General features: G+C 42.4%; 1 long non-coding RNA gene across 2 annotated transcripts in view; it reads left to right on the top strand.

Annotated features, from left to right (window-relative positions):
* Window positions 1–269: 269 nt before the first annotated feature.
* Window positions 270–9,541, top strand: part of LOC125383637 — a 48,031-nt gene continuing 38,759 nt past the window's right edge. The window contains exons 1-4 of one of the 2 annotated variants that reach the window (XR_007222849.1): window positions 270–383; window positions 553–927; window positions 7,017–7,050; window positions 7,610–7,705. This is a non-coding gene — a long non-coding RNA (uncharacterized LOC125383637). Of the gene's footprint in view, window positions 928–7,016; window positions 7,051–7,609; window positions 7,706–9,541 lie in introns of both variants that reach the window. The other variant, XR_007222848.1, reaches the window with a different exon arrangement.

Genomic DNA, 9,541 nt, shown 5'->3' with positions numbered 1-9,541 from the left:
GCATATCTGAATGTGTATGCATTAGGACAATGACACAAGAGACTACTCCCAATAAAAGATAGCCAAGGGACAGGTGAAGAAGGAATTTCAGCCAGCACACCAGAGTAGTGAAAACCGCTGTCATGAGTAGTGAAATCGGGTTATTTAAAAACGTGAATCGACGTATAACTCATATGTCTCCTTTTCTGCAGTCGTGTAATGAAAGAGAAAGTAGGTCGGTGAGAAAACGCTTTGGCCTCGTCGCTTCTTGGAAATAGAGAGGCGCCGTAAGCGAAACGCAGTACCTGGTCGTGCGAGCTGTTAGTCTGCAGAGTGGGTAATGTCAACACTGCAGCTGTGTTCGAATCATTGATTTTGGGAGCCAGTCAGTGAAATACCTCGACGTACGTAACGTCCCTGTTGTGACATATGCAATCAACATACATTCATTGTGATTAATTCCTGGAGTTATGAGAATATACGACACTTTGGGATACAATGTAATCATCAATATAAGCTTACATGCAGATGTAGATTAGAAATATGCTCACAATGGACACATATAATCCCCAGACAATGAGTGAACCAGAATCAACGTTGCTGCCTTTGGACACAACGTCACCGTCATCCCCGTCACGTCAACGACGCCGCCCGGGAGTTTTATTCTATACTGTCATCACTGTGTCCCTTACTGCAAACGTTCTTCTTGTTGTCGCGGTCACCGTCCAGACAATGATGGCGTCACGTGACTCGCACAAGGTGAGTGTAGAGGGATTCTCAAATTCGCTTAGCCACGTGGACACCGCCGCTTAAGTCTGTTTCACCTGTGACCACCTGGGCCCGCTGATCGAATCCAAGGACACTCTCTATGACGTCATACGACTCTCTTCTGGTCACACGTTTTGTTGTCAGAGACAGAATAATGACGTCACCAAGCTTTTCAGAAAGGTAATTATCTTTAACTAGAAATCTGTTTACAATGTTTAATAGCATTGCGTTTAAATATTTAGAGCAAATGCACAAAGCATGTCATGTGTGTAGAACTCATTGACTCCTGAAATTGAATAATTATGGGATACAATGACTGCAGGTTAACATATGTGGTATAGTTGTCTGTCTGTTTATTTATTGTTTAACGACGCACTCAGCAATATTCCAGCTATATGACGTCGGTCTGTAAATGATCGAGTTTGGAACAGACAATCTAGTGCATCAACCAAGTCAGCGAGCCTGTCCACCCGATCCCGAATTCGAAGACTCACCTCTTTCTACAAGCATAGTCGCCTTTTACGGCAAGCAGGGATGCTGGAGACTCAAGCCACTCTCGGATCCATTTATGTTATAAGAAAGGCGACAAAGCGAGTTCATTGTACGATTCCGACTGTACAATGATCATTGGTTTAGGAATCACTACTGCACAGTGATGGTACCATGTGTTCGCGAAAAGATAAGGGTGTCCTACTCCACCGATGGCAACATGTTATTTTATCTGAACAAAATGTACTTTAATGTACTTTAAATTAGCCTGCTTTATTGTTGTGGTGATGAGAATAATGCTTTGTTTGCATCTGTGATATATTGACAATGACTACACGATGTGTGGAGCTAAGTAAGCAATGCTCTCGTGTGTCTTCATATTCACGTGGGGCGGTCGGGTAGCCTAGTGGTTAAAGCGTTCGCTCGTCACGCCGAAGACCCGAGTTCGAGTCCCGACATGGGTACGATTGTGAAGCCCATTTCTGGTGTCCCTCGCCGTGATATTGCTGGAATATTGCTAAAAGCGGCGTAAAACCATACTCACTCACTCATATTCATGTGCGACTGCTGCCAATAACGGACTTGGGTTCCTTGAAATCTTATTCATGTCTGTTCCCCGAACACAGCAATAATTTTACACCACGTGATTGCACAGCTTGGATGGATCAATGTTATTGAGCAACGCGAGACACACAAGAGTGTGCCCGATTCACGCGTGTCTGTGTGGACACATTTATATCATTTTGGAAAATGGGTGTTTTTGTCTGTTTCTTGAACAATGCCATGCTGATTAATGGAGGGGTATGGGTGGGGCATTGTTGTAATCGAACCCATGTTTTCGGCGAACAACGAAACCGCGAAACTGCCTGTCACCCGCGAACAGCTGTAGTACTGTGGTAGTCGTAGTAGTAGTATAGCTTTAGCTAAAGCAGTAATAGAAGCAGTTGTAGTAGTTATTAATAGTAGTAGTTGTAGTAGTATTAGTATTAGTAGTATTAGTGATAGTAGTAGTATAGTAGTAGATAAAGCAGTAGCAGTAGTGGTAGTAGTAGAAGAAGTAGTAGTAGTAGTAGTTGTTGTAGTAGTAGTATAGCAGTAGATAAAGCAGTGGTAGAAGTGGTAGAAGTAGTAGTAACGGTAGTAGTTTTTAGAGTAGTAGTAGTAGTAGTAGTAGTAGTAGTAGTAGTAATAGTAGTAGTTGTTGTAGTAGTAGTATAGCAGTAGATAAAGCAGTGGTAGTAGAAGTAGTATTGGTAGTAGTAGTAGTATTGGTAGTAGTAGTAGTAGTAGTAGTAGTAGTAGTAACGGTAGTAGTATTTAGAGTAGTAGTAGTATTGGTAGTAGTAGTAGCAACAGTCGTAGTATTTAGAGGAGGAGTAGTAGTAGTAATAATAATAGTAGTAGTAGTTGTTGTAGTAGTAGCTGTTGAAGTAGTAGTATTATTAGTAATGGTGGAAGTTGTAGTAGCAGTTGTTTAATCATCAGTAGTAGTTGAAGTAGAAGTAGGAGTATTATAAGTACTAGTAGTAGCTGTAATAGCAGTAGTTACAGTAGTAGTAGCGGTAGCTAAATCAGCAGTTGTAGTAGTTGAAGGAGAAGTAGTAGTAGTTGAAGTAGTAGCAGTATTATTAGTAGTAGCTGTAATAGCAGTAGTTACAGTGGTAGCAGTAGTAGTTGAAGTAGTAGTAGTTGAAAAAGTAATAGAAGTAGTAATAGTAGTAGTAGTGGTAGTAGTAGTGATAGCAGTAGTAATAATAGTAGCAGTAGTAGTAGTAGCAGTAGTAGTAGCTGTAGTAACAGTCGTAGTAGTTACAGTAGTAACAGTAGCAGCTGTGGTAATAATAATAATAGTAGTAGTAGTAGTTGTTGTAGTAATAGTAGTTATAGTTGTAGTAGTAGTAGTAGTAGCTGTAGTAGTAGTAGTAGTAGTAGTAGTAGTAGTAGTAGTAGTAGTAGTAGATGTAGTAGTAGTAGTAGTAGTAGTAGTAGTTGTAGTAGTAGCAGTAGTAGTCGTTGTGGTAGTTGTAGTAGTAGTAGTAGTAGTTGTAGTAGTAGTAGTAGTAGCAGTAGTAGTCGTTGTGGTAGTAGCAGCTGTAATACATCGAGTAAAGTCAATTGTATAACAATTTCAAATCTAACTGTGACCCAGTTTCATTTTTTTTCACGTGATGTTTGTAAACACACACAGTGACACACTTTGACTCGAATTCAGAAACATCAGCCGCGTATCACATGGAGCCTTAACAAAGCAAGGCTGTGTTTACACTCTACCTAAACATCTGTGTCAAGGCCAGGTGACCTGGTCGTCAGTCAGCTTCAATTATATACGCGCTACTTCCAGATCCCTCTTATCAAACTCCTGCCAACATGACGCATCAGAGCATGATACATGTGCACAGACACTGTAGTGCGAACAAGGTGTTAATGATTATTGAGTAACATGCGCCATGATCCAGTTGTGATGTAAGCAGGACGTTTTACCTTGATATCTTTTTCAGGTCACACTGCGTTGACTGACACTTAAAAAAGTACTCATGGAAATGAAAAAAACTGTTACCTGGATTTAATAATCGACACAAAGCATTACGTAGATGTAAATACGAAATAACAAAACAACTGGAAGAGTACTAGTCTAAATTTGCTAGTTTTATCTCAGTGCTCAATACAAAATGTACTTTACAGGAGGTATTGTGTAGGCACTTTCAACATTAAAAAATAAAACTAAGTCCAAATTGACATGGCAAAAACAGACTATAGGCATTATACAAATTAGCCTGGAAAAAAGTTATCAAAACAACAATAAAAATAACAGCTATGTTTATGTACATAATAATAATGACATGTAATTTGTTGTTTGAGAAGAGAATATGTTACTTTTACGTTCTGATATTTTGACGATAATTCACTATCCCACAATGCCACTCACAAACACTAACCACTGACAAATCACATGCACGTGGGTTTCAAGCCCCTGTTTTCACCTGTCGTCAAGGTCATGGACATTCACCTTGATCTACTAACACCTGGTTAACCGGAGTGGTTTATGTGAATGAATCACCAAACGCAGGTTGATTTGTTGATGCCAGTTGTTTTAATACAAAATAAAACGGCCCTGTGAAAATAAATACACAGAGTTACAATATGCACAATACGTACACATACAAATAAATCATTACATTTTAACTTATTGACAAACATTAGAATCTTAAATATGATTATATACATTGTTATGATCAATCATAGTTAGCATGATTAGTTTTGTCTTACTGTACTGTAAATATTACAGGAGATTTCTCATATAATAAATTGACAAACATAGTTTATCAATAATAGGTGAATGATGATAAATGCATTAATACATAACACACAATTAAAGTACATATCACTATAAATACATACAAAATATAAATGTCCTCACCAGGTGTATGGCACTGTGCCCTATGATGTCACAACATCAGACATTTGCTTTACAGGGACACACCTGAACATAAATATATATAACATAATTACAGTGTAACATATTACATCAATATGTTTACATCCTTAGGTATATACAATAACCCTAAAATATATATTCTAATCACTCACCTCATCATACAGACATACAGACATACATTCATACATGTGCAGCTAGGTGCAGAACTTTAATTTACAGGTAAATAGCTCCAGTCTATCAGTAAATGTACTCATTATGCTTAGTTACACAATAAGTTAAGTAATATCAACATGAAAATGCTGGTTAAGATTATCTATTATAAACATACTTACATAAGGTATTTAAGCAAATTTAGCCTAACTACATTTACCTGAATACGATGACTGATATGGTATATATTTATCACACCTAACAATATAAGTACTATTAAAAGAAGTTAAGAAACCATACATATGCACCTTAACAAACTCTTCAAAGCACTAAATAAGAACACATAAATATACAATTCAACCAAACTAACCTGTGACAATTGACTCAATTATATCAGCGATGAACCGACTACTCCATACATAATCAACTACAAGTGTGAATTTAAACTGACCAAGTCCCATAATGCACCCTGTCACTGAAAGTAAGGGGCTGGGGCTAAACAATAGAAACCAGAGAAACAATAGAGAAGGCAAGCGCAAGGGTGACTGTGCTATTGTATTAGTGAAGCAGGTTAGATTCGAGTGTAGACTAAAACTTAGGTATTAAAATAAGAGGTGACCTTCAAATACACTTGATGATATATACATAATTACATACTACTACATTCTTCCCTCCCCACGGAAATGACGTCTTCGTCATTCTGAGTTTTGGCGTGTTAAAATAGATATAAATGCTTTCGTGATGTCCGGTGTAGTCTGTTCCAATGTTCCAGCGCTCGTTAAATGCTCCAGATAACGAACCCTAACCATCCAATCTGGCTCTACTGCTGCCTGACTAAGCGCATACTGCCCTGAATGCATCTAACTTGGAGGGTGTCGTTCACGTATTGACCTTCGTGGAACAACATCAGCTCCGTCTGTATCTGGAACAGCATCACCTGTGACATCCATCTCGTCAACATGTTCTGCTTCAGCTGAAGGAACTTGATCCAGAACTGTATCATCATCTTTAGTTTCGTCTTCAGCTGAAGGAATGACATCATCTTCGTGTAGATCATTTAAGAGGGACGGTAGAAATGTCCTTCACACAATCGACCAATATGAGGAGGCGGACCCGTGTCTTGACGTGATGAGAGAATGGTAAAACGACCAGGCTACCTACAATCAGTTGTAGTAGCAGTAGTAGCAGTAGTAATATTTGTAGTCGTAGTAGTAGTCGCTGTAGTAGAGTTGACGCATCTGCGACCTAGATATCATGTTCCGGACGCTGATTACATGTGCTGGTTTATGCTGATTGCTTGAGTTGGTATAGATCCGTATGATATAACATATGACAATTTGTTAAGCAAGTATCATGCGTGTTCTGCAATGAGCGCTTGTGCTAGTTAAGATCAATTAGGGCTCTTGTAACATGTATATAGGATTCAGTGATTTGTTCAATACACACTGTATGTTTGTTGTTTAACGCCGTTCTCACCAATATTCCAGCTAAACGACGGTGGTCTGTAAATGATCGAGTTTGGACCAGACAATCCAGTGAATGACATCATGAGCATCGATCTACACAATTGGGATACGATGACATGCATCAACCAAGTCACCGAGCCTGATCTTGTTAGTCGCCTTTCATGACAAGCATGGGTTGCTGAAGACCAATTCTGAAGACCCAGGTCATCACGGGTATCAATGCAAACAATGCGCATTTCAGATGGAACATTCACTAAAGGATAATAGCTTTGGAAACATGAATGTTATCTTTGGTTAGGGTAATTTACCTTTTCATACCATCAACGTAATACGGAGTACATATACAAGAATCCATTGGATCTTGGGGTAGCCTAATAGTCAAAGCGTTCGCTCGTTACGAGGAAGGCCCGGGTTCGATTCCTGACTTGGGTACAATGTGTGAAGCCCTATTCTTGTGGTCCCCGCCATAATATTACTGAAACCGGACGCTTGGTGGAGTCAACGTTTCGTTTCAGTTTTTATCATTGGTTTCTGCAGCGTTTACTCTGTAAAATGCGTCATCATATTTCGACAGCGTGGATTACTGCTCATGCTGTCGACCATTAGTGTTGATTTACTTGCGCCAGAGTCACAATCGTCTCTCAAAAAGGTTATCTAGGCAGCATTGATCCCATACGAAATGAGACTTCATGATATGTTTCACAAGCTCTAAATTATCTTACTTTCAGATCGTATCGGACGAATATCTGAGGCGATTGACAGGTAAGTTGTGGGAAGCAGTATCCTACATGCAAATGTTAAACTGAAATATGTGATGTGATGCTATCTGGTGTTTTAATTTGCGCACCTGAAATTTTGTTCATATTGTCATATCAAATATATCATTAACACTTGGAGCTCAAATGGTTCAGAAGTTTAATGTTTATGATTATAATATAGCCCCTTAGGCGTATCACAAACCTGTGATCGTGGGTTCGAACCCCATATTTACCCTGATTATGTTTCTAGGTTTGTCAGCACCCTTGTCGTCCTCTTGGGTTTTACCAAGGTGGTAAATATCTGAGACCTGCATCACTTCGGGCTTTCCCCCCACATTAAGCCAACGTATATATATAACTGAAACTTAGTTCCATGCGGCATGAAATCAAACCCCCTTACTCACTCAATATAGCAAAGACAGAGACATGACTCACTCACTCAACGAATCCTTTTCGTTTTCAGCAGATGCTCAAATATCATAGATGCACATTTTACCTGTATTATTTGAAACAGGTATGTTTAGTATATCTTGAAAACGATTATACCACTTGGTCTATTTCAGGACGCGAGCCACCCAAGTCAGATAGGGATAGGAGACACGGGCTGAATATCAACAAAGGGTCAACAGGAGCTCATCTTTATATGGTCCCTCAAGCAGGTAACGTATGGCCGAAGAACGGCCTCCCAGAGTGTAGCCTTCCCAGTGAAGTCGGCGGAAATTTCATTACAGATTAACGTATAATGTGAACGTAGAAATACGCTTTTGAAAATATACTGACGTACAAAATATATAATAATAAAGGGGTGTACAAACGGCTAAAGGGGTGTTCCCGAATGTGTGAGATCGATGTTCCCATATGGGTAGAAGAGCGTCCCTGTGTGTGTGAGATCGACGTTCCCACTCGGGTAGAGGAGTGTCCCTGTGTGTGTGAGACCGACGTTCCCACTCGGTTAGAGGGTTATCTCTGTGTGTGTGAGATCGCCGTTCCAACTCGGGTAAAGGGGTGCCCCTGTGTGTGTGAGACCGACGTTCCCCTAGGGTAGAGGAGTGTCCCTCTGTGTGTGTGAGACCGACGTTCCCACTCGAGTAGGGGAGTGTCCTTGTGTGTGTGAGACCGACGTTCCCACACGGGTAGAGGAGTGTCCCTGTGTGTGTGAGACCGACGTTCCCACTCGGGTCCAGGAGCGTCCCTGTGTGTGTGAGACCGACGTTCGCACTCGAGTAGAGGAGTGTCCTTGTGTGTGTGTGTGAGATCGACGTTCCCACTCGAGTAGAGGAGTGTCCCTGTGTGTGTGAGACCGACGTTCCCGCTCGGGTAGAGGAGTGTCCCTCTGTGTGTGTGAGACCGACGTTCCCACTCGAGTAGAGGAGTGTCCCTGGGTGTGTGAGACCGACGTTCGCACTCGAGTAGAAGAGTGTCCCTGTGTGTGTGAGACCGACGTTCCCGCTCGGGTAGAGGAGTGTCCCTCTGTGTGTGTGAGACCGACGTTCCCACTCGAGTAGAGGAGTGTCCCTGGGTGTGTGAGACCGACGTTCGCACTCGAGTAGAGGAGTGTCCCTGTGTGTGTGTGAGATCGATGTTCCCATATGGGTAGAAGAGCGTCCCTCTGTGTGTGTGAGATTGACAATCCCACTCGGGTAGAGGAGCGTCCCTGTGTGTGTGTGAGACCGACGTTCCCACTCGGGTAGAGGAGTGTCCCTGTGTGTGTGAGATCGACGTTCCCACTAAGGTACAGGAGCGTCCCTGTGTGTGTGAGACCAACGTTCGCACTCGGGTAGAGGTGTGTCCCTGTGTGTGTGAGACCGACGTTCGCACTTGGGTAGAGGAGTGTTCCTGTGTGTGTGAGATCGCCGTTCCAACTCGGGTAAAGGGGTGCCCCTGTGTGTGTGAGACCGACGTTCCCACTCGGGTAGAGGAGTGTCCCTCTGTGTATGTGAGACCGACGTTCCCACTCGGGTAGAGGAGCGTCCCTGTGTGTGTGAGATCGACGTTCCCACTCGGGTAGAGGAGTGTCCCTGTGTGTATGAGATCGACGTTCCCACTCGGGTAGAGGAGTGTCCCTGTGTGTGTGAGACCGACGTTCCCACTCGGGTAGAGGAGTGTCCCTCTGTGTATGTGAGACCGACGTTCCCACTCGGGTAGAGGAGCGTCCCTGTGTGTGTGAGATCGACGTTCCCACTCGGGTAGAGGAGTGTCCCTGTGTGTATGAGATCGACGTTCCCACTCGGGTAGAGGAGTGTCCCTGTGTGTGTGAGACCGACGTTCCCACTCGGGTAGAGGAGTGTCCCTGTGTGTGTGAGATCGACGTTCCCACTCGGGTAGAGGGGTATCTGTGTGTGTGAGACCGACGTTCCCACTCGAGTAGAGGAGCGTCCCTGTGTGTGTGAGATCGACGTTCCCACTCGGGTAGAGGAGGGTCCCTGTGTTTGTCAGACCGACGTTCCCACTCGGGTAGAGGAGTGTCCCTGTGTGTGTGTGAGATCGACGTTCCC

This window comes from Haliotis rufescens, unplaced genomic scaffold (assembly GCF_023055435.1).
Source record: "Haliotis rufescens isolate VD_foot unplaced genomic scaffold, xgHalRufe1.0.p SCAF_25, whole genome shotgun sequence".
In the NCBI taxonomy this organism is placed as follows: Eukaryota; Metazoa; Mollusca; class Gastropoda; order Lepetellida; family Haliotidae; genus Haliotis; species Haliotis rufescens.
The sequence above is the reverse complement of the archived record's forward strand: the minus strand, read 5'-3'. Positions and strand labels throughout refer to the sequence as shown.